Genomic DNA, 23,072 nt, shown 5'->3' with positions numbered 1-23,072 from the left:
AGTAAAACTATGTTTTTGCCCACTTTCAAACTGGGGACCTTTCGCGTGTGAGGCGAATGTGATAACCACTACACTACAGAAACTGCCTCTGCGGGGACAGAAAAGTATTGAACATGGAAGACCCATAGTAAAAGAATCCTCATAAAATCATAAAGTAAAAGTATGTTTTTGCCCACTTTCAAACTGGGGACCTTTCGCGTGTTAGGCGAATGTGATAACCACTACACTACAGAAACTGCCTCTGTGGGGACGGAAAAGTATTGAACCTGGAAGAGCCATAGCAACAGAATACTCTTAAAATCATAATGTAAAAGTATGTTTCTGCCCAGTTTCGAAATGGGGACCTTTCGCGTGTGAGGCGAACGTGATAACCACTACACTACAGAAACTGCCTCTGCAAAAACGGAAAAGTATTGCACCTGGAAGAGCCATAGTAACAGAATTAAAATCATAACGTAAAAGTATTTTTCTGCCTAGTTTCGAACAGGGGACCTTTCACGTGTGAGGTGAACGTGATAACCACTACACTACAGAAACTGCTTCTGCGAGGATGGAAAAGTATTGAACCTGGAAGACCCATAGTAAAAGAATCCTCATAAAATCATAAAGAAAAAGTATGTTTCTGCCCACTATCAAACAGAGGACCTTTCGCATATGAGATGATTGTGATAACCACTACACTACAAAAACTGCCTCTTGGGGAAAGGAAAAGAATTAAACTTGGATGTGCAATTTGCATATGGGCTTTCAAAAATATTTTTTCTGCTAATAGTAACAGAAAAATCCAAAATAAAAAAAAAATTCTGCCCAGTTTCAAAATAGGGACCTTTCACGTGTAAGGCGAAAGTGATAACCACTACACTACAGAAACTGCCTCTGTGGGGTTGGAAAAGTATTGAACCGGGAAGAGCCATAGTAACAGAATACTCTTAAAATCATAAAGTAAAAGTAAATTTCTGCCCAGTTTCAAACAGGGGACCTTTCGCGTGTGAGGCGAACGTGATAACCACTACACTACAGAAACAGCTTCTTGAGGAGTGGCAAAGTATTGAACCTGGAAGAGCCATGGTTATAGAATACTCATAAAATCATAAAGTAAAAGTATGTTTCTGCCTACTTTCAAACTGAGGACCTTTCGCATATGAGATGAACATGATAACCACTACACTACGAAAACTGCCTCTTGGGGAACGGAAAAGAATTAAACTTGGAAGTGCAATTTGCATATGGGCTTTCAAAAATATTTTTTCTGCTACTAGTAACAGAAAAATCATAAAATCATAAATAAAAAAAATGTTTCTGCCCAGTTTCGAACTGGGGACCTTTCGCGTATTAGGCGAACGTGATAACCACTACACTACAGAAACTGCCTCTGTGGGGTTGGAAAAGTATTGAACCTGGAAGACCCATAGTAACAGTATCCTCATAAAAACATAAAGTAAAAGTTTGTTTCTGCCCACTTTCAAACTGGGGACCTTTTGCTTGTTTGGCGAATGTGATAACCACTACACTACAGAAACTGCCTCTGTGTGTACGGAAAAGTAATGAACCTGGAAGAGCCATAGTAACAGAATACTCTTAAAATCATAACGAAAAAGTATGTTTCTGCCCAGTTTCGAACTGGGGACCTTTCGCGTGTGAGGTGAACGTGATAACCACTACACTACAGAAACTGCCTCTGCAGGGACGGAAAAATATTGAACCTGGAAGATCCATAGTAACAGAATACTCTTAAAATCATAACGTAAAAGTATGTTTCTGCCCAGTTTCAAACTGGGAACTTTTTGCGTGTTAGGCGAACGTGATAACCACTACACTACAGAAACTGCGTCTGTGCCAACGGAAAAGTATTGAAACTGGAAGAGCCATAGTAACAGAGTACTAATAAAATCATAAAGTAAAAGTATGTTTCTGCCTACTTTCAAACTGAGGACCTTTCGCATTTGAGATGAATATGATAACCACTACACTACAAAAACTGCCTCTTGGAGAACTGAAAAGAATTAAACTCAGAAGTGCAATTTGCATATGGGCTTTCAAAAATATTTTTTCTGCTAATAGTAACAGAAAAATCCTAAAATCCTAAATAAAAAAATAGGTTCTGCCCACTTTCAAACTGGGGACCTTTCGCGTGTGAGGCGAACGTGATAACCACTACACTACAGAAACTGCCTCTGCGGGGTTGGAAAAGTATTGAACCTGGAAGATCCATAGTAACAGAATACTCATAAAATCATAAAGTAAAAGTATGTTTCTGCCTACTTTCAAACTGAGGACCTTTCGCATATGAGATGAACGTGATAACCACTACACTACGAAAACTGCCTCTTGGGGAACGGAAAAGAATTAAACTTGGAAGTGCAATTTGCATATGGGCTTTCAAAAATATTTTTTCTGCTACTAGTAACAGAAAAATCATAAAATCATAAATAAAAAAAATGTTTCTGCCCAGTTTCGAACTGGGGACTTTTTGCGTATTAGGCGAACGTGATAACCACTACACTACAGAAACTGCCTCTGTGGGGTTGGAAAAGTATTGAACCTGGAAGACCCATAGTAACAGTATCCACATAAAAACATAAAGTAAAAGTTTGTTTCTGCCCACTTTCAAACTGGGGACCTTTTGCTTGTTTGGCGAATGTGATAACCACTACACTACAGAAACTGCCTCTGTGTGTACGGAAAAGTAATGAACCTGGAAGAGCCATAGTAACAGAATACTCTTAAAATCATAAAGAAAAAGTATGTTTCTGCCCAGTTTCGAACTGGGGACCTTTCACGTGTGAGGCGAACGTGATAACCACTACACTACAGAAACTGCCTCTGCAGGGACGGAAAAATATTGAACCTGGAAGACCCATAGTAACAGAATACTCTTAAAATCATAACGTAAAAGTATGTTTCTGCCCAGTTTCAAACTGGGAACTTTTTGTGTGTTAGGCGAACGTGATAACCACTACACTACAGAAACTGCGTCTGTGCCAACGGAAAAGTATTGAAACTGGAAGAGCCATAGTAACAGAATACTAATAAAATCATAAAGTAAAAGTATCTTTCTGCCTACTTTCAAACTAAGGACCTTTCGCATTTGAGATGAATATGATAACCACTACACTACAAAAACTGCCTCTTGGAGAACTGAAAAGAATTAAACTCAGAAGTGCAATTTGCATATGGGCTTTCAAAAATATTTTTTCTGCTAATAGTAACAGAAAAATCCTAAAATCATAAATAAAAAAATAGGTTCTGCCCACTTTCAAACTGGGGACCTTTCGCGTGTGAGGCGAACGTGATAACCACTACACTACAGAAACTGCCTCTGTGGGGTTGGAAAAGTATTGAACCTGGAAGATCCATAGTAACAGAATACTCATAAAATCATAAAGTAAAAGTATGTTTCTGCCTACTTTCAAACTGAGGACCTTTCGCATATGAGATGAACGTGATAACCACTACACTATGAAAACTGCCTCTTGGGGAACGGAAAAGAATTAAACTTGGAAGTGCAATTTGCATATGGGCTTTCAAAAATATTTTTTCTGCTACTAGTAACAGAAAAATCCTAAAATCATAAATAAAAAAAATGTTTCTGCCCAGTTTCGAACTGGGGACCTTTCGCGTGTTAGGCGAACGTGATAACCACTACACTACAGAAACTGCCTCTGCAGGGAAGGAAAAATATTGAACCTGGAAGACCCATAGTAACAGAATACTCTTAAAATTATAACGTAAAAGTATGTTTCTGCCCAGTTTCAAACTGGGAACTTTTTGCGTGTTAGGCGAACATGATAACCACTACACTACAGAAACTGCGTCTGTGCCAACGGAAAAGTATTGAAACTGGAAGAGCCATAGTAACAGAATACTAATAAAATCATAAAGTAAAAGTATGTTTCTGCCTATTTTCAAACTGAGGACCTTTCGCATATGAGATGAATATGATAACCACTACACTACAAAAACTGCCTCTTGGAGAACTGAAAAGAATTAAACTCGGAAGTGCAATTTGCATATGGGCTTTCAAAAACATTTTTTCTGCTAATAGTAACAGAAAAATCCTAAAATCATAAACAAAAATAAAGGTTCTGCCCAGTTTCAAACTGGGGACCTTTCGCGTGTGAGGCAAACGTGATAACCACTACACTACAGAAACTGCCTCTGCAGGGACACAAAAGTATTGAACCTGGAAGACCCATAGTAAAAGAATCCTCATAAAATCATAAAGTAAAAGTATGTTTTTGCCTACTTTCAAACTGGGGACCTTTCGCGTGTGAGGCGAATGTGATAACCACTACACTACAGAAACTGCCTCTGCGGGGACAGAAAAGTATTGAACATGGAAGACCCATAGTAAAAGAATCCTCATAAAATCATAAAGTAAAAGTATGTTTTTGCCCACTTTCAAACTGGGGACCTTTCGCGTGTTAGGCGAATGTGATAACCACTACACTACAGAAACTGCCTCTGTGGGGACGGAAAAGTATTGAACCTGGAAGAGCCATAGTAACAGAATACTCTTAAAATCATAATGTAAAAGTATGTTTCTGCCCAGTTTCGAAATGGTGACCTTTCGCGTGTGAGGCGAACGTGATAACCACTACACTACAGAAACTGCCTCTGCAAAAACGGAAAAGTATTGCACCTGGAAGAGCCATAGTAACAGAATTAAAATCATTAAGTAAAAGTATGTTTCTGCCTAGTTTCGAACAGGGGACCTTTCGCGTGTGAGGTGAACGTGATAACCACTACACTACAGAAACTGCTTCTGCGAGGACGGAAAAGTATTGAACCTGGAAGAGCCATAGTAACAGAATACTCTTAAAATCATAACGTAAAAGTATTTTTCTGCCCAGTTTCGAACTGGGGACCTTTCTCGTATGAGGCGAACGTGATAACCACTACACTACAGAAACTGCCTCTGCAGGTACAGAAAAATATTGAACCTGGAAGACCCATAGTAACAGAATACTCTTAAAATCATAACGTAAAAGTATGTTTCTGCCCACTTTCAAACTGGGGACCTTTCGCGTGGGAGGCGAATGTGATAACCACTACACTACAGAAACTGCCTCTGTGGGTACGGAAAAGTATTGAACCTGGAAGACCCATAGTAAAAGAATCCTCATAAAATCATAAAGTAAAAGTATGTTTCTGCCCACTATCAAACAGAGGACCTTTCGCATATGAGATGATTGTGATAACCACTACACTACAAAAACTGCCTCTTGGGGAAAGGAAAAGAATTAAACTTGGATGTGCAATTTGCATATGGGCTTTCAAAAATATTTTTTCTGCTAATAGTAACAGAAAAATCCAAAATAAAAAAAAAATTCTGCCCAGTTTCAAAATAGGGACCTTTCACGTGTAAGGCGAAAGTGATAACCACTACACTACAGAAACTGCCTCTGTGGGGTTGGAAAAGTATTGAACCGGGAAGAGCCATAGTAACAGAATACTCTTAAAATCATAAAGTAAAAGTAAATTTCTGCCCAGTTTCAAACAGGGGACCTTTCGCGTGTGAGGCAAACGTGATAACCACTACACTACAGAAACAGCCTCTTGAGGAGTGGCAAAGTATTGAACCTGGAAGAGCCATGGTTATAGAATACTCATAAAATCATAAAGTAAAAGTATGTTTCTGCCTACTTTCAAACTGAGGACCTTTCGCATATGAGATGAACATGATAACCACTACACTACGAAAACTGCCTCTTGGGGAACGGAAAAGAATTAAACTTGGAAGTGCAATTTGCATATGGGCTTTCAAAAATATTTTTTCTGCTAATAGTAACAGAAAAATCCAAAATAAAAAAAAAATTCTGCCCAGTTTCAAAATAGGGACCTTTCACGTGTAAGGCGAAAGTGATAACCACTACACTACAGAAACTGCCTCTGTGGGGTTGGAAAAGTATTGAACCGGGAAGAGCCATAGTAACAGAATACTCTTAAAATCATAAAGTAAAAGTAAATTTCTGCCCAGTTTCAAACAGGGGACCTTTCGCGTGTGAGGCGAACGTGATAACCACTACACTACAGAAACAGCTTCTTGAGGAGTGGCAAAGTATTGAACCTGGAAGAGCCATGGTTATAGAATACTCATAAAATCATAAAGTAAAAGTATGTTTCTGCCTACTTTCAAACTGAGGACCTTTCGCATATGAGATGAACATGATAACCACTACACTACGAAAACTGCCTCTTGGGGAACGGAAAAGAATTAAACTTGGAAGTGCAATTTGCATATGGGCTTTCAAAAATATTTTTTCTGCTACTAGTAACAGAAAAATCCTAAAATCATAAATAAAAAAAAAGGATCTGCCCAGTTTCAAACTGGGGACCTTTCGCGTGTGAGGCGAACGTGATAACCACTACACTACAGAAACTGCCTCTGCAGGGACAGAAAAGTATTGAACCTGGAAGACCCATAGTAAAAGAATCCTCATAAAATCATAAAGTAAAAGTATGTTTTTGCCCACTTTCAAACTGGGGACCTTTCGAGTGTGAGGCGAATGTGATAACCACTACACTACAGAAACTGCCGCTGCGGGGACAGAAAAGTATTGAACCTGGAAAACCCATAGTAAAAGAATCCTCAGAAAATCATAAAGTAAAAGTATGTTTTTGCCCACTTTCAAACTGGGGACCTTTCGCGTGTTAGGCGAATGTGATAACCACTACACTACAGAAACTGCCTCTGTGGGGACGGAAAAGTATTGAACCTGGAAGAGCCATAGTAACAGAATACTCTTAAAATCATAATGTAAAAGTATGTTTCTGCCCAGTTTCGAAATGGGGACCTTTCGCTTGTGAGGCGAACGTGATAACCACTACACTACAGAAACTGCCTCTGTAAAAACGGAAAAGTATTGCACCTAGAAGAGCCATAGTAACAGAATTAAAAATATTAACGTAAAAGTATGTTTCTGCCTAGTTTCGAACAGGGGACCTTTCGCGTGTGAGGTGAATGTGATAACCACTACACTACAGAAACTGCTTCTGCGAGGACGGAAAAGTATTGAACCTGGAAGAGCCATAGTAACAGAATACTCTTAAAATCATAACGTAAAAGTATTTTTCTGCCCAGTTTCGAACTGGGGACCTTTCGCGTGTGAGGCGAACGTGATAACCACTACACTACAGAAACTGCCTCTGCAGGGACAGAAAAATATTGAACCTGGAAGACCCATAGTAACAGAATACTCTTAAAATCATAACGTAAAAGTATGTTTCTGCCCACTTTCAAACTGGGGACCTTTCGCGTGGGAGGCGAATGTGATAACCACTTCACTACAGAAACTGCGTCTGTGCCAACGGAAAAGTATTGAAACTGGAAGAGCCATAGTAACAGAATACTAATAAAATCATAAAGTAAAAGTATGTTTCTGCCTACTTTCAAACTGAGGACCTTTTGCATATGAGATGAATATGATAACCACTACACTACAAAAACTGCCTCTTGGAGAACTGAAAAGAATTAAACTCGGAAGTGCAATTTGCATATGGGCTTTCAAAAACATTTTTTCTGCTAATAGTAACAGAAAAATCCTAAAATCATAAACAAAAATAAAGGTTCTGCCCAGTTTCAAACTGGGGACCTTTCGCGTGTGAGGCAAACGTGATAACCACTACACTACAGAAACTGCCTCTGCAGGGACACAAAAGTATTGAACCTGGAAGATCCATAGTAAAAGAATCCTCATAAAATCATAAAGTAAAAGTATGTTTTTGCCTACTTTCAAACTGGGGACCTTTCGCGTGTGAGGCGAATGTGATAACCACTACACTACAGAAACTGCCTCTGCGGGGACAGAAAAGTATTGAACATGGAAGACCCATAGTAAAAGAATCCTCATAAAATCATAAAGTAAAAGTATGTTTTTGCCCACTTTCAAACTGGGGACCTTTCGCGTGTTAGGCGAATGTGATAACCACTACACTACAGAAACTGCCTCTGTGGGGACGGAAAAGTATTGAACCTGGAAGAGCCATAGTAACAGAATACTCTTAAAATCATAATGTAAAAGTATGTTTCTGCCCAGTTTCGAAATGGTGACCTTTCGCGTGTGAGGCGAACGTGATAACCACTACACTACAGAAACTGCCTCTGCAAAAACGGAAAAGTATTGCACCTGGAAGAGCCATAGTAACAGAATTAAAATCATTAAGTAAAAGTATGTTTCTGCCTAGTTTCGAACAGGGGACCTTTCGCGTGTGAGGTGAACGTGATAACCACTACACTACAGAAACTGCTTCTGCGAGGACGGAAAAGTATTGAACCTGGAAGAGCCATAGTAACAGAATACTCTTAAAATCATAACGTAAAAGTATTTTTCTGCCCAGTTTCGAACTGGGGACCTTTCTCGTATGAGGCGAACGTGATAACCACTACACTAAAGAAACTGCCTCTGCAGGTACAGAAAAATATTGAACCTGGAAGACCCATAGTAACAGAATACTCTTAAAATCATAACGTAAAAGTATGTTTCTGCCCACTTTCAAACTGGGGACCTTTCGCGTGGGAGGCGAATGTGATAACCACTACACTACAGAAACTGCCTCTGTGGGTACGGAAAAGTATTGAACCTGGAAGACCCATAGTAAAAGAATCCTCATAAAATCATAAAGTAAAAGTATGTTTCTGCCCACTATCAAACAGAGGACCTTTCGCATATGAGATGATTGTGATAACCACTACACTACAAAAACTGCCTCTTGGGGAAAGGAAAAGAATTAAACTTGGATGTGCAATTTGCATATGGGCTTTCAAAAATATTTTTTCTGCTAATAGTAACAGAAAAATCCAAAATAAAAAAAAAATTCTGCCCAGTTTCAAAATAGGGACCTTTCACGTGTAAGGCGAAAGTGATAACCACTACACTACAGAAACTGCCTCTGTGGGGTTGGAAAAGTATTGAACCGGGAAGAGCCATAGTAACAGAATACTCTTAAAATCATAAAGTAAAAGTAAATTTCTGCCCAGTTTCAAACAGGGGACCTTTCGCGTGTGAGGCAAACGTGATAACCACTACACTACAGAAACAGCCTCTTGAGGAGTGGCAAAGTATTGAACCTGGAAGACCCATAGTAAAAGAATCCTCATAAAATCATAAAGTAAAAGTATGTTTCTGCCCACTATCAAACAGAGGACCTTTCGCATATGAGATGATTGTGATAACCACTACACTACAAAAACTGCCTCTTGGGGAAAGGAAAAGAATTAAACTTGGATGTGCAATTTGCATATGGGCTTTCAAAAATATTTTTTCTGCTAATAGTAACAGAAAAATCCAAAATAAAAAAAAAATTCTGCCCAGTTTCAAAATAGGGACCTTTCACGTGTAAGGCGAAAGTGATAACCACTACACTACAGAAACTGCCTCTGTGGGGTTGGAAAAGTATTGAACCGGGAAGAGCCATAGTAACAGAATACTCTTAAAATCATAAAGTAAAAGTAAATTTCTGCCCAGTTTCAAACAGGGGACCTTTCGCGTGTGAGGCAAACGTGATAACCACTACACTACAGAAACAGCCTCTTGAGGAGTGGCAAAGTATTGAACCTGGAAGAGCCATGGTTATAGAATACTCATAAAATCATAAAGTAAAAGTATGTTTCTGCCTACTTTCAAACTGAGGACCTTTCGCATATGAGATGAACATGATAACCACTACACTACGAAAACTGCCTCTTGGGGAACGGAAAAGAATTAAACTTGGAAGTGCAATTTGCATATGGGCTTTCAAAAATATTTTTTCTGCTAATAGTAACAGAAAAATCCAAAATAAAAAAAAAATTCTGCCCAGTTTCAAAATAGGGACCTTTCACGTGTAAGGCGAAAGTGATAACCACTACACTACAGAAACTGCCTCTGTGGGGTTGGAAAAGTATTGAACCGGGAAGAGCCATAGTAACAGAATACTCTTAAAATCATAAAGTAAAAGTAAATTTCTGCCCAGTTTCAAACAGGGGACCTTTCGCGTGTGAGGCGAACGTGATAACCACTACACTACAGAAACAGCTTCTTGACGAGTGGCAAAGTATTGAACCTGGAAGAGCCATGGTTATAGAATACTCATAAAATCATAAAGTAAAAGTATGTTTCTGCCTACTTTCAAACTGAGGACCTTTCGCATATGAGATGAACATGATAACCACTACACTACGAAAACTGCCTCTTGGGGAACGGAAAAGAATTAAACTTGGAAGTGCAATTTGCATATGGGCTTTCAAAAATATTTTTTCTGCTACTAGTAACAGAAAAATCATAAAATCATAAATAAAAAAAATGTTTCTGCCCAGTTTCGAACTGGGGACCTTTCGCGTATTAGGCGAACGTGATAACCACTACACTACAGAAACTGCCTCTGTGGGGTTGGAAAAGTATTGAACCTGGAAGACCCATAGTAACAGTATCCTCATAAAAACATAAAGTAAAAGTTTGTTTCTGCCCACTTTCAAACTGGGGACCTTTTGCTTGTTTGGCGAATGTGATAACCACTACACTACAGAAACTGCCTCTGTGTGTACGGAAAAGTAATGAACCTGGAAGAGCCATAGTAACAGAATACTCTTAAAATCATAACGAAAAAGTATGTTTCTGCCCAGTTTCGAACTGGGGACCTTTCGCGTGTGAGGTGAACGTGATAACCACTACACTACAGAAACTGCCTCTGCAGGGACGGAAAAATATTGAACCTGGAAGATCCATAGTAACAGAATACTCTTAAAATCATAACGTAAAAGTATGTTTCTGCCCAGTTTCAAACTGGGAACTTTTTGCGTGTTAGGCGAACGTGATAACCACTGCACTACAGAAACTGCGTCTGTGCCAACGGAAAAGTATTGAAACTGGAAGAGCCATAGTAACAGAATACTAATAAAATCATAAAGTAAAAGTATGTTTCTGCCTACTTTCAAACTGAGGACCTTTCGCATTTGAGATGAATATGATAACCACTACACTACAAAAACTGCCTCTTGGAGAACTGAAAAGAATTAAACTCAGAAGTGCAATTTGCATATGGGCTTTCAAAAATATTTTTTCTGCTAATAGTAACAGAAAAATCCTAAAATCATAAATAAAAAAATAGGTTCTGCCCACTTTCAAACTGGGGACCTTTCGCGTGTGAGGCGAACGTGATAACCACTACACTACAGAAACTGCCTCTGCGGGGTTGGAAAAGTATTGAACCTGGAAGATCCATAGTAACAGAATACTCATAAAATCATAAAGTAAAAGTATGTTTCTGCCTACTTTCAAACTGAGGACCTTTCGCATATGAGATGAACGTGATAACCACTACACTACGAAAACTGCCTCTTGGGGAACGGAAAAGAATTAAACTTGGAAGTGCAATTTGCATATGGGCTTTCAAAAATATTTTTTCTGCTACTAGTAACAGAAAAATCATAAAATCATAAATAAAAAAAATGTTTCTGCCCAGTTTCGAACTGGGGACTTTTCGCGTATTAGGCGAACGTGATAACCACTACACTACAGAAACTGCCTCTGTGGGGTTGGAAAAGTATTGAACCTGGAAGATCCATAGTAACAGTATCCTCATAAAAACATAAAGTAAAAGTTTGTTTCTGCCCACTTTCAAACTGGGGACCTTTTGCTTGTTTGGCGAATGTGATAACCACTACACTACAGAAACTGCCTCTGTGTGTATGGAAAAGTAATGAACCTGGAAGAGCCATAGTAACAGAATACTCTTAAAATCAAAACGAAAAAGTATGTTTCTGCCCAGTTTCGAACTGGGGACCTTTCGCGTGTGAGGCGAACGTGATAACCACTACACTACAGAAACTGCCTCTGCAGGGACGGAAAAATATTGAACCTGGAAGACCCATAGTAACAGAATACTCTTAAAATCATAACGTAAAAGTATGTTTCTGCCCAGTTTCAAACTGGGAACTTTTTGTGTGTTAGGCGAACGTGATAACCACTACACTACAGAAACTGCGTCTGTGCCAACGGAAAAGTATTGAAACTGGAAGAGCCATAGTAACAGAATACTCATAAAATCATAAAGTAAAAGTATGTTTCTGCCTACTTTCAAACTGAGGACCTTTCGCATTTGAGATGAATATGATAACCACTACACTACAAAAACTGCCTCTTGGAGAACTGAAAAGAATTAAACTCAGAAGTGCAATTTGCATATGGGCTTTCAAAAATATTTTTTCTGCTAATAGTAACAGAAAAATCCTAAAATCATAAATAAAAAAATAGGTTCTGCCCACTTTCAAACTGGGGACCTTTCGCGTGTGAGGCGAACGTGATAACCACTACACTACAGAAACTGCCTCTGTGGGGTTGGAAAAGTATTGAACCTGGAAGATCCATAGTAACAGAATACTCATAAAATCATAAAGTAAAAGTATGTTTCTGCCTACTTTCAAACTGAGGACCTTTCGCATATGAGATGAACGTGATAACCACTACACTACGAAAACTGCCTCTTGGGGAACGGAAAAGAATTAAACTTGGAAGTGCAATTTGCATATGGGCTTTCAAAAATATTTTTTCTGCTACTAGTAACAGAAAAATCCTAAAATCATAAATAAAAAAAATGTTTCTGCCCAGTTTCGAACTGGGGACCTTTCGCGTGTTAGGCGAACGTGATAACCACTACACTACAGAAACAGCCTCTGCAGGGATGGAAAAATATTGAACCTGGAAGACCCAGAGTAACAGAATACTCTTAAAATCATAACGTAAAAGTATGTTTCTGCCCAGTTTCAAACTGGGAACTTTTTGCGTGTTAGGCGAACATGATAACCACTACACTACAGAAACTGCGTCTGTGCCAACGGAAAAGTATTGAAACTGGAAGAGCCATAGTAACAGAATACTAATAAAATCATAAAGTAAAAGTATGTTTCTGACTACTTTCAAACTGAGGACCTTTCGCATATGAGATGAATATGATAACCACTACACTACAAAAACTGCCTCTTGGAGAACTGAAAAGAATTAAACTCGGAAGTGCAATTTGCATATGGGCTTTCAAAAATATTTTTTCTGCTAATAGTAACAGAAAAATCCTAAAATCATAAATAAAAAAAAAGGATCTGCCCAGTTTCAAACTGGGGACCTTTCGCGTGTGAGGCGAACGTGATAACCACTACACTACAGAAACTGCCTCTGCAGGGACAGAAAAGTATTGAACCTGGAAGACCCATAGTAAAAGAATCCTCATAAAATCATAAAGTAAAAGTATGTTTTTGCCCACTTTCAAACTGGGGACCTTTCGAGTGTGAGGCGAATGTGATAACCACTACACTACAGAAACTGCCGCTGCGGGGACAGAAAAGTATTGAACCTGGAAAACCCATAGTAAAAGAATCCTCATAAAATCATAAAGTAAAAGTATGTTTTTGCCCACTTTCAAACTGGGGACCTTTCGCGTGTTAGGCGAATGTGATAACCACTACACTACAGAAACTGCCTCTGTGGGGACGGAAAAGTATTGAACCTGGAAGAGCCATAGTAACAGAATACTCTTAAAATCATAATGTAAAAGTATGTTTCTGCCCAGTTTCGAAATGGGGACCTTTCGCTTGTGAGGCGAACGTGATAACCACTACACTACAGAAACTGCCTCTGTAAAAACGGAAAAGTATTGCACCTAGAAGAGCCATAGTAACAGAATTAAAAATATTAACGTAAAAGTATGTTTCTGCCTAGTTTCGAACAGGGGACCTTTCGCGTGTGAGGTGAATGTGATAACCACTACACTACAGAAACTGCTTCTGCGAGGACGGAAAAGTATTGAACCTGGAAGAGCCATAGTAACAGAATACTCTTAAAATCATAACGTAAAAGTATTTTTCTGCCCAGTTTCGAACTGGGGACCTTTCGCGTGTGAGGCGAACGTGATAACCACTACACTACAGAAACTGCCTCTCCAGGGACAGAAAAATATTGAACCTGGAAGACCCATAGTAACAGAATACTCTTAAAATCATAACGTAAAAGTATGTTTCTGCCCACTTTCAAACTGGGGACCTTTCGCGTGGGAGGCGAATGTGATAACCACTTCACTACAGAAACTGCGTCTGTGCCAACGGAAAAGTATTGAAACTGGAAGAGCCATAGTAACAGAATACTAATAAAATCATAAAGTAAAAGTATGTTTCTGCCTACTTTCAAACTGAGGACCTTTTGCATATGAGATGAATATGATAACCACTACACTACAAAAACTGCCTCTTGGAGAACTGAAAAGAATTAAACTCGGAAGTGCAATTTGCATATGGGCTTTCAAAAACATTTTTTCTGCTAATAGTAACAGAAAAATCCTAAAATCATAAACAAAAATAAAGGTTCTGCCCAGTTTCAAACTGGGGACCTTTCGCGTGTGAGGCAAACGTGATAACCACTACACTACAGAAACTGCCTCTGCAGGGACACAAAAGTATTGAACCTGGAAGACCCATAGTAAAAGAATCCTCATAAAATCATAAAGTAAAAGTATGTTTTTGCCTACTTTCAAACTGGGGACCTTTCGCGTGTGAGGCGAATGTGATAACCACTACACTACAGAAACTGCCTCTGCGGGGACAGAAAAGTATTGAACATGGAAGACCCATAGTAAAAGAATCCTCATAAAATCATAAAGTAAAAGTATGTTTTTGCCCACTTTCAAACTGGGGACCTTTCGCGTGTTAGGCGAATGTGATAACCACTACACTACAGAAACTGCCTCTGTGGGGACGGAAAAGTATTGAACCTGGAAGAGCCATAGTAACAGAATACTCTTAAAATCATAATGTAAAAGTATGTTTCTGCCCAGTTTCGAAATGGTGACCTTTCGCGTGTGAGGCGAACGTGATAACCACTACACTACAGAAACTGCCTCTGCAAAAACGGAAAAGTATTGCACCTGGAAGAGCCATAGTAACAGAATTAAAATCATTAAGTAAAAGTATGTTTCTGCCTAGTTTCGAACAGGGGACCTTTCGCGTGTGAGGTGAACGTGATAACCACTACACTACAGAAACTGCTTCTGCGAGGACGGAAAAGTATTGAACCTGGAAGAGCCATAGTAACAGAATACTCTTAAAATCATAACGTAAAAGTATTTTTCTGCCCAGTTTCGAACTGGGGACCTTTCTCGTATGAGGCGAACGTGATAACCACTACACTACAGAAACTGCCTCTGCAGGTACAGAAAAATATTGAACCTGGAAGACCCATAGTAACAGAATACTCTTAAAATCATAACGTAAAAGTATGTTTCTGCCCACTTTCAAACTGGGGACCTTTCGCGTGGGAGGCGAATGTGATAACCACTACACTACAGAAACTGCCTCTGTGGGTACGGAAAAGTATTGAACCTGGAAGACCCATAGTAAAAGAATCCTCATAAAATCATAAAGTAAAAGTATGTTTCTGCCCACTATCAAACAGAGGACCTTTCGCATATGAGATGATTGTGATAACCACTACACTACAAAAACTGCCTCTTGGGGAAAGGAAAAGAATTAAACTTGGATGTGCAATTTGCATATGGGCTTTCAAAAATATTTTTTCTGCTAATAGTAACAGAAAAATCCAAAATAAAAAAAAAATTCTGCCCAGTTTCAAAATAGGGACCTTTCACGTGTAAGGCGAAAGTGATAACCACTACACTACAGAAACTGCCTCTGTGGGGTTGGAAAAGTATTGAACCGGGAAGAGCCATAGTAACAGAATACTCTTAAAATCATAAAGTAAAAGTAAATTTCTGCCCAGTTTCAAACAGGGGACCTTTCGCGTGTGAGGCAAACGTGATAACCACTACACTACAGAAACAGCCTCTTGAGGAGTGGCAAAGTATTGAACCTGGAAGAGCCATGGTTATAGAATACTCATAAAATCATAAAGTAAAAGTATGTTTCTGCCTACTTTCAAACTGAGGACCTTTCGCATATGAGATGAACATGATAACCACTACACTACGAAAACTGCCTCTTGGGGAACGGAAAAGAATTAAACTTGGAAGTGCAATTTGCATATGGGCTTTCAAAAATATTTTTTCTGCTAATAGTAACAGAAAAATCCAAAATAAAAAAAAAATTCTGCCCAGTTTCAAAATAGGGACCTTTCACGTGTAAGGCGAAAGTGATAACCACTACACTACAGAAACTGCCTCTGTGGGGTTGGAAAAGTATTGAACCGGGAAGAGCCATAGTAACAGAATACTCTTAAAATCATAAAGTAAAAGTAAATTTCTGCCCAGTTTCAAACAGGGGACCTTTCGCGTGTGAGGCGAATGTGATAACCACTACACTACAGAAACAGCTTCTTGACGAGTGGCAAAGTATTGAACCTGGAAGAGCCATGGTTATAGAATACTCATAAAATCATAAAGTAAAAGTATGTTTCTGCCTACTTTCAAACTGAGGACCTTTCGCATATGAGATGAACATGATAACCACTACACTACGAAAACTGCCTCTTGGGGAACGGAAAAGAATTAAACTTGGAAGTGCAATTTGCATATGGGCTTTCAAAAATATTTTTTCTGCTACTAGTAACAGAAAAATCATAAAATCATAAATAAAAAAAATGTTTCTGCCCAGTTTCGAACTGGGGACCTTTCGCGTATTAGGCGAACGTGATAACCACTACACTACAGAAACTGCCTCTGTGGGGTTGGAAAAGTATTGAACCTGGAAGACCCATAGTAACAGTATCCTCATAAAAACATAAAGTAAAAGTTTGTTTCTGCCCACTTTCAAACTGGGGACCTTTTGCTTGTTTGGCGAATGTGATAACCACTACACTACAGAAACTGCCTCTGTGTGTACGGAAAAGTAATGAACCTGGAAGAGCCATAGTAACAGAATACTCTTAAAATCATAACGAAAAAGTATGTTTCTGCCCAGTTTCGAACTGGGGACCTTTCGCGTGTGAGGTGAACGTGATAACCACTACACTACAGAAACTGCCTCTGCAGGGACGGAAAAATATTGAACCTGGAAGATCCATAGTAACAGAATACTCTTAAAATCATAACGTAAAAGTATGTTTCTGCCCAGTTTCAAACTGGGAACTTTTTGCGTGTTAGGCGAACGTGATAACCACTACACTACAGAAACTGCGTCTGTGCCAACGGAAAACTATTGAAACTGGAAGAGCCATAGTAACAGAATACTAATAAAATCATAAAGTAAAAGTATGTTTCTGCCTACTTTCAAACTGAGGACCTTTCGCATTTGAGATGAATATGATAACCACTACACTACAAAAACTGCCTCTTGGAGAACTGAAAAGAATTAAACTCAGAAGTGCAATTTGCATATGGGCTTTCAAAAATATTTTTTCTGCTAATAGTAACAGAAAAATCCTAAAATCCTAAATAAAAAAATAGGTTCTGCCCACTTTCAAACTGGGGACCTTTCGCGTGTGAGGCGAACGTGATAACCACTACACTACAGAAACTGCCTCTGCGGGGTTGGAAAAGTATTGAACCTGGAAGATCCATAGTAACAGAATACTCATAAAATCATAAAGTAAAAGTATGTTTCTGCCTACTTTCAAACTGAGGACCTTTCGCATATGAGATGAACGTGATAACCACTACACTACGAAAACTGCCTTTTGGGGAACGGAAAAGAATTAAACTTGGAAGTGCAATTTGCATATGGGCTTTCAAAAATATTTTTTCTGCTACTAGTAACAGAAAAATCATAAAATCATAAATAAAAAAAATGTTTCTGCCCAGTTTCGAACTGGGGACTTTTCGCGTATTAGGCGAACGTGATAACCACTACACTACAGAAACTGCCTCTGTGGGGTTGGAAAAGTATTGAACCTGGAAGACCCATAGTAACAGTATCCTCATAAAAACATAAAGTAAAAGTTTGTTTCTGCCCACTTTCAAACTGGGGACCTTTTGCTTGTTTGGCGAATGTGATAACCACTACACTACAGAAACTGCCTCTGTGTGTATGGAAAAGTAATGAACCTGGAAGAGCCATAGTAACAGAATACTCTTAAAATCAAAACGAAAAAGTATGTTTCTGCCCAGTTTCGAACTGGGGACCTTTCGCGTGTGAGGCGAACGTGATAACCACTACACTACAGAAACTGCCTCTGCAGGGACGGAAAAATATTGAACCTGGAAGACCCATAGTAACAGAATACTCTTAAAATCATAACGTAAAAGTATGTTTCTGCCCAGTTTCAAACTGGGAACTTTTTGTGTGTTAGGCGAACGTGATAACCACTACACTACAGAAACTGCGTCTGTGCCAACGGAAAAGTATTGAAACTGGAAGAGCCATAGTAACAGAATACTAATAAAATCATAAAGTAAAAGTATGTTTCTGCCTACTTTCAAACTGAGGACCTTTCGCATTTGAGATGAATATGATAACCACTACACTACAAAAACTGCCTCTTGGAGAACTGAAAAGAATTAAACTCAGAAGTGCAATTTGCATATGGGCTTTCAAAAATATTTTTTCTGCTAATAGTAACAGAAAAATCCTAAAATCATAAATAAAAAAATAGGTTCTGCCCACTTTCAAACTGGGGACCTTTCGCGTGTGAGGCGAACGTGATAACCACTACACTACAGAAACTGCCTCTGTGGGGTTGGAAAAGTATTGAACCTGGAAGATCCATAGTAACAGAATACTCATAAAATCATAAAGTAAAAGTATGTTTCTGCCTACTTTCAAACTGAGGACCTTTCGCATATGAGATGAACGTGATAACCACTACACTACGAAAACTGCCTCTTGGGGAACGGAAAAGAATTAAACTTGGAAGTGCAATTTGCATATGGGCTTTCAAAAATATTTTTTCTGCTACTAGTAACAGAAAAATCCTAAAATCATAAATAAAAAAAATGTTTCTGCCCAGTTTCGAACTGGGGACCTTTCGCGTGTTAGGCGAACGTGATAACCACTACACTACAGAAACAGCCTCTGCAGGGATGGAAAAATATTGAACCTGGAAGACCCAGAGTAACAGAATACTCTTAAAATCATAACGTAAAAGTATGTTTCTGCCCAGTTTCAAACTGGGAACTTTTTGCGTGTTAGGCGAACATGATAACCACTACACTACAGAAACTGCGTCTGTGCCAACGGAAAAGTATTGAAACTGGAAGAGCCATAGTAACAGAATACTAATAAAATCATAAAGTAAAAGTATGTTTCTGACTACTTTCAAACTGAGGACCTTTCGCATATGAGATGAATATGATAACCACTACACTACAAAAACTGCCTCTTGGAGAACTGAAAAGAATTAAACTCGGAAGTGCAATTTGCATATGGGCTTTCAAAAATATTTTTTCTGCTAATAGTAACAGAAAAATCCTAAAATCATAAATAAAAAAAAAGGATCTGCCCAGTTTCAAACTGGGGACCTTTCGCGTGTGAGGCGAACGTGATAACCACTACACTACAGAAACTGCCTCTGCAGGGACAGAAAAGTATTGAACCTGGAAGACCCATAGTAAAAGAATCCTCATAAAATCATAAAGTAAAAGTATGTTTTTGCCCACTTTCAAACTGGGGACCTTTCGAGTGTGAGGCGAATGTGATAACCACTACACTACAGAAACTGCCGCTGCGGGGACAGAAAAGTATTGAACCTGGAAAACCCATAGTAAAAGAATCCTCATAAAATCATAAAGTAAAAGTATGTTTTTGCCCACTTTCAAACTGGGGACCTTTCGCGTGTTAGGCGAATGTGATAACCACTACACTACAGAAACTGCCTCTGTGGGGACGGAAAAGTATTGAACCTGGAAGAGCCATAGTAACAGAATACTCTTAAAATCATAATGTAAAAGTATGTTTCTGCCCAGTTTCGAAATGGGGACCTTTCGCTTGTGAGGCGAACGTGATAACCACTACACTACAGAAACTGCCTCTGCAAAAACGGAAAAGTATTGCACCTAGAAGAGCCATAGTAACAGAATTAAAAATATTAACGTAAAAGTATGTTTCTGCCTAGTTTCGAACAGGGGACCTTTCGCGTGTGAGGTGAATGTGATAACCACTACACTACAGAAACTGCTTCTGCGAGGACGGAAAAGTATTGAACCTGGAAGAGCCATAGTAACAGAATACTCTTAAAATCATAACGTAAAAGTATTTTTCTGCCCAGTTTCGAACTGGGGACCTTTCGCGTGTGAGGCGAACGTGATAACCACTACACTACAGAAACTGCCTCTGCAGGGACAGAAAAATATTGAACCTGGAAGACCCATAGTAACAGAATACTCTTAAAATCATAACGTAAAAGTATGTTTCTGCCCACTTTCAAACTGGGGACCTTTCGCGTGGGAGGCGAATGTGATAACCACTTCACTACAGAAACTGCGTCTGTGCCAACGGAAAAGTATTGAAACTGGAAGAGCCATAGTAACAGAATACTAATAAAATCATAAAGTAAAAGTAAGTTTCTGCCTACTTTCAAACTGAGGACCTTTCGCATATGAGATGAATATGATAACCACTACACTACAAAAACTGCCTCTTGGAGAACTGAAAAGAATTAAACTCGGAAGTGCAATTTGCATATGGGCTTTCAAAAACATTTTTTCTGCTAATAGTAACAGAAAAATCCTAAAATCATAATTAAAATTAAAGGTTCTGCCCAGTTTCAAACTGGGGACCTTTCGCGTGTGAGGCAAACGTGATAACCACTACACTACAGAAACTGCCTCTGCAGGGACAGAAAAGTATTGAACCTGGAAGACCCATAGTAAAAGAATCCTCATAAAATCATAAAGTAAAAGTATGTTTTTGCCTACTTTCAAACTGGGGACCTTTCGCGTGTGAGGCGAATGTGATAACCACTACACTACAGAAACTGCCTCTGCGGGGACAGAAAAGTATTGAACATGGAAGACCCATAGTAAAAGAATCCTCATAAAATCATAAAGTAAAAGTATGTTTTTGCCCACTTTCAAACTGGGGACCTTTCGCGTGTTAGGCGAATGTGATAACCACTACACTACAGAAACTGCCTCTGTGGGGACGGAAAAGTATTGAACCTGGAAGAGCCATAGTAACAGAATACTCTTAAAATCATAATGTAAAAGTATGTTTCTGCCCAGTTTCGAAATGGTGACCTTTCGCGTGTGAGGCGAACGTGATAACCACTACACTACAGAAACTGCCTCTGCAAAAACGGAAAAGTATTGCACCTGGAAGAGCCATAGTAACAGAATTAAAATCATTAAGTAAAAGTATGTTTCTGCCTAGTTTCGAACAGGGGACCTTTCGCGTGTGAGGTGAACGTGATAACCACTACACTACAGAAACTGCTTCTGCGAGGACGGAAAAGTATTGAACCTGGAAGAGCCATAGTAACAGAATACTCTTAAAATCATAACGTAAAAGTATTTTTCTGCCCAGTTTCGAACTGGGGACCTTTCTCGTATGAGGTGAACGTGATAACCACTACACTACAGAAACTGCCTCTGCAGGTACAGAAAAATATTGAACCTGGAAGACCCATAGTAACAGAATACTCTTAAAATCATAACGTAAAAGTATGTTTCTGCCCACTTTCAAACTGGGGACCTTTCGCGTGGGAGGCGAATGTGATAACCACTACACTACAGAAACTGCCTCTGTGGGTACGGAAAAGTATTGAACCTGGAAGACCCATAGTAAAAGAATCCTCATAAAATCATAAAGTAAAAGTATGTTTCTGCCCACTATCAAACAGAGGACCTTTCGCATATGAGATGATTGTGATAACCACTACACTACAAAAACTGCCTCTTGGGGAAAGGAAAAGAATTAAACTTGGATGTGCAATTTGCATATGGGCTTTCAAAAATATTTTTTCTGCTAATAGTAACAGAAAAATCCAAAATAAAAAAAAAATTCTGCCCAGTTTCAAAATAGGGACCTTTCACGTGTAAGGCGAAAGTGATAACCACTACACTACAGAAACTGCCTCTGTGGGGTTGGAAAAGTATTGAACCGGGAAGAGCCATAGTAACAGAATACTCTTAAAATCATAAAGTAAAAGTAAATTTCTGCCCAGTTTCAAACAGGGGACCTTTCGCGTGTGAGGCAAACGTGATAACCACTACACTACAGAAACAGCCTCTTGAGGAGTGGCAAAGTATTGAACCTGGAAGAGCCATGGTTATAGAATACTCATAAAATCATAAAGTAAAAGTATGTTTCTGCCTACTTTCAAACTGAGGACCTTTCGCATATGAGATGAACATGATAACCACTACACTACGAAAACTGCCTCTTGGGGAACGGAAAAGAATTAAACTTGGAAGTGCAATTTGCATATGGGCTTTCAAAAATATTTTTTCTGCTACTAGTAACAGAAAAATCATAAAATCATAAATAAAAAAAATGTTTCTGCCCAGTTTCGAACTGGGGACCTTTCGCGTGTTAGGCGAACGTGATAACCACTACACTACAGAAACTGCCTCTGTGGGGTTGGAAAAGTATTGAACCTGGAAGACCCACAGTAACAGTATCCTCATAAAAACATAAAGTAAAAGTATGTTTCTGCCCACTTTCAAACTGGGGACCTTTTGCTTGTTTGGCGAATGTGATAACCACTACACTACAGAAACTGCCTCTGTGTGTACGGAAAAGTAATGAACCTGGAAGAGCCATAGTAACAGAATACTCTTAAAATCATAACGAAAAAGTATGTTTCTGCCCAGTTTCGAACTGGGGACCTTTCGCGTGTGAGGCGTACGTGATAACCACTACACTACAGAAACTGCCTCTGCAGGGACGGAAAAATATTGAACCTGGAAGACCCATAGTAACAGAATACTCTTAAAATCATAACGTAAAAGTATGTTTCTGCCCAGTTTCAAACTGGGAACTTTTTGCGTGTTAGGTGAACGTGATAACCACTACACTACAGAAACTGCGTCTGTGCCAACGGAAAAGTATTGAAACTGGAAGAGCCATAGTAACAGAATACTAATAAAATCATAAAGTAAAAGAATGTTTCTGCCTACTTTCAAACTGAGGACCTTTCGCATTTGAGATGAATATGATAACCACTACAATACAAAAACTGCCTCTTGGAGAACTGAAAAGAATTAAACTCAGAAGTGCAATT

The 23,072-nt window shown here is 38.9% G+C and overlaps 23 non-coding genes across 23 annotated transcripts; all 23 read right to left on the bottom strand.

The window, feature by feature from the left end:
- Positions 1-316: 316 nt before the first annotated feature.
- Positions 317-389, bottom strand: TRNAV-CAC (transfer RNA valine (anticodon CAC)). The gene has a single exon. It is a non-coding gene; the product is annotated as a tRNA-Val (tRNA).
- Positions 390-1,294: 905 nt separating this feature from the next.
- On the bottom strand, positions 1,295-1,367 carry TRNAI-AAU (transfer RNA isoleucine (anticodon AAU)). Its single transcript has one exon. It is a non-coding gene; the product is annotated as a tRNA-Ile (tRNA).
- Positions 1,368-1,600: 233 nt separating this feature from the next.
- On the bottom strand, positions 1,601-1,673 carry TRNAV-CAC (transfer RNA valine (anticodon CAC)). The gene has a single exon. It is a non-coding gene; the product is annotated as a tRNA-Val (tRNA).
- Positions 1,674-2,745: 1,072 nt separating this feature from the next.
- Positions 2,746-2,818, bottom strand: TRNAV-CAC (transfer RNA valine (anticodon CAC)). The gene has a single exon. It is a non-coding gene; the product is annotated as a tRNA-Val (tRNA).
- Positions 2,819-3,584: 766 nt separating this feature from the next.
- Positions 3,585-3,657, bottom strand: TRNAV-AAC (transfer RNA valine (anticodon AAC)). The gene has a single exon. It is a non-coding gene; the product is annotated as a tRNA-Val (tRNA).
- A 3,112-nt stretch (positions 3,658-6,769) lies between these two features.
- Positions 6,770-6,842, bottom strand: TRNAV-CAC (transfer RNA valine (anticodon CAC)). The gene has a single exon. It is a non-coding gene; the product is annotated as a tRNA-Val (tRNA).
- A 229-nt stretch (positions 6,843-7,071) lies between these two features.
- TRNAV-CAC (transfer RNA valine (anticodon CAC)) lies at positions 7,072-7,144 on the bottom strand. The gene has a single exon. It is a non-coding gene; the product is annotated as a tRNA-Val (tRNA).
- A 3,140-nt stretch (positions 7,145-10,284) lies between these two features.
- On the bottom strand, positions 10,285-10,357 carry TRNAI-AAU (transfer RNA isoleucine (anticodon AAU)). Its single transcript has one exon. It is a non-coding gene; the product is annotated as a tRNA-Ile (tRNA).
- A 233-nt stretch (positions 10,358-10,590) lies between these two features.
- On the bottom strand, positions 10,591-10,663 carry TRNAV-CAC (transfer RNA valine (anticodon CAC)). The gene has a single exon. It is a non-coding gene; the product is annotated as a tRNA-Val (tRNA).
- Positions 10,664-11,429: 766 nt separating this feature from the next.
- Positions 11,430-11,502, bottom strand: TRNAI-AAU (transfer RNA isoleucine (anticodon AAU)). Its single transcript has one exon. It is a non-coding gene; the product is annotated as a tRNA-Ile (tRNA).
- Positions 11,503-11,735: 233 nt separating this feature from the next.
- On the bottom strand, positions 11,736-11,808 carry TRNAV-CAC (transfer RNA valine (anticodon CAC)). Its single transcript has one exon. It is a non-coding gene; the product is annotated as a tRNA-Val (tRNA).
- Positions 11,809-12,574: 766 nt separating this feature from the next.
- Positions 12,575-12,647, bottom strand: TRNAV-AAC (transfer RNA valine (anticodon AAC)). The gene has a single exon. It is a non-coding gene; the product is annotated as a tRNA-Val (tRNA).
- An 882-nt stretch (positions 12,648-13,529) lies between these two features.
- TRNAV-CAC (transfer RNA valine (anticodon CAC)) lies at positions 13,530-13,602 on the bottom strand. Its single transcript has one exon. It is a non-coding gene; the product is annotated as a tRNA-Val (tRNA).
- A 229-nt stretch (positions 13,603-13,831) lies between these two features.
- Positions 13,832-13,904, bottom strand: TRNAV-CAC (transfer RNA valine (anticodon CAC)). Its single transcript has one exon. It is a non-coding gene; the product is annotated as a tRNA-Val (tRNA).
- Positions 13,905-16,557: 2,653 nt separating this feature from the next.
- Positions 16,558-16,630, bottom strand: TRNAI-AAU (transfer RNA isoleucine (anticodon AAU)). Its single transcript has one exon. It is a non-coding gene; the product is annotated as a tRNA-Ile (tRNA).
- Positions 16,631-16,863: 233 nt separating this feature from the next.
- TRNAV-CAC (transfer RNA valine (anticodon CAC)) lies at positions 16,864-16,936 on the bottom strand. The gene has a single exon. It is a non-coding gene; the product is annotated as a tRNA-Val (tRNA).
- Positions 16,937-17,702: 766 nt separating this feature from the next.
- Positions 17,703-17,775, bottom strand: TRNAI-AAU (transfer RNA isoleucine (anticodon AAU)). The gene has a single exon. It is a non-coding gene; the product is annotated as a tRNA-Ile (tRNA).
- A 233-nt stretch (positions 17,776-18,008) lies between these two features.
- TRNAV-CAC (transfer RNA valine (anticodon CAC)) lies at positions 18,009-18,081 on the bottom strand. The gene has a single exon. It is a non-coding gene; the product is annotated as a tRNA-Val (tRNA).
- Positions 18,082-18,847: 766 nt separating this feature from the next.
- On the bottom strand, positions 18,848-18,920 carry TRNAV-AAC (transfer RNA valine (anticodon AAC)). The gene has a single exon. It is a non-coding gene; the product is annotated as a tRNA-Val (tRNA).
- An 882-nt stretch (positions 18,921-19,802) lies between these two features.
- TRNAV-CAC (transfer RNA valine (anticodon CAC)) lies at positions 19,803-19,875 on the bottom strand. The gene has a single exon. It is a non-coding gene; the product is annotated as a tRNA-Val (tRNA).
- A 229-nt stretch (positions 19,876-20,104) lies between these two features.
- On the bottom strand, positions 20,105-20,177 carry TRNAV-CAC (transfer RNA valine (anticodon CAC)). The gene has a single exon. It is a non-coding gene; the product is annotated as a tRNA-Val (tRNA).
- A 2,166-nt stretch (positions 20,178-22,343) lies between these two features.
- Positions 22,344-22,416, bottom strand: TRNAV-AAC (transfer RNA valine (anticodon AAC)). Its single transcript has one exon. It is a non-coding gene; the product is annotated as a tRNA-Val (tRNA).
- A 233-nt stretch (positions 22,417-22,649) lies between these two features.
- On the bottom strand, positions 22,650-22,722 carry TRNAV-CAC (transfer RNA valine (anticodon CAC)). The gene has a single exon. It is a non-coding gene; the product is annotated as a tRNA-Val (tRNA).
- Between the last annotated feature and the right edge of the window lie 350 nt (positions 22,723-23,072).

Source organism: Taudactylus pleione, unplaced genomic scaffold (genome assembly GCF_031769625.1).
Source record: "Taudactylus pleione unplaced genomic scaffold, aTauple2 ptg000050l, whole genome shotgun sequence".
Lineage (NCBI taxonomy): Eukaryota > Metazoa > Chordata > Amphibia > Anura > Myobatrachidae > Taudactylus > Taudactylus pleione.
The sequence above is the reverse complement of the archived record's forward strand: the minus strand, read 5'-3'. Positions and strand labels throughout refer to the sequence as shown.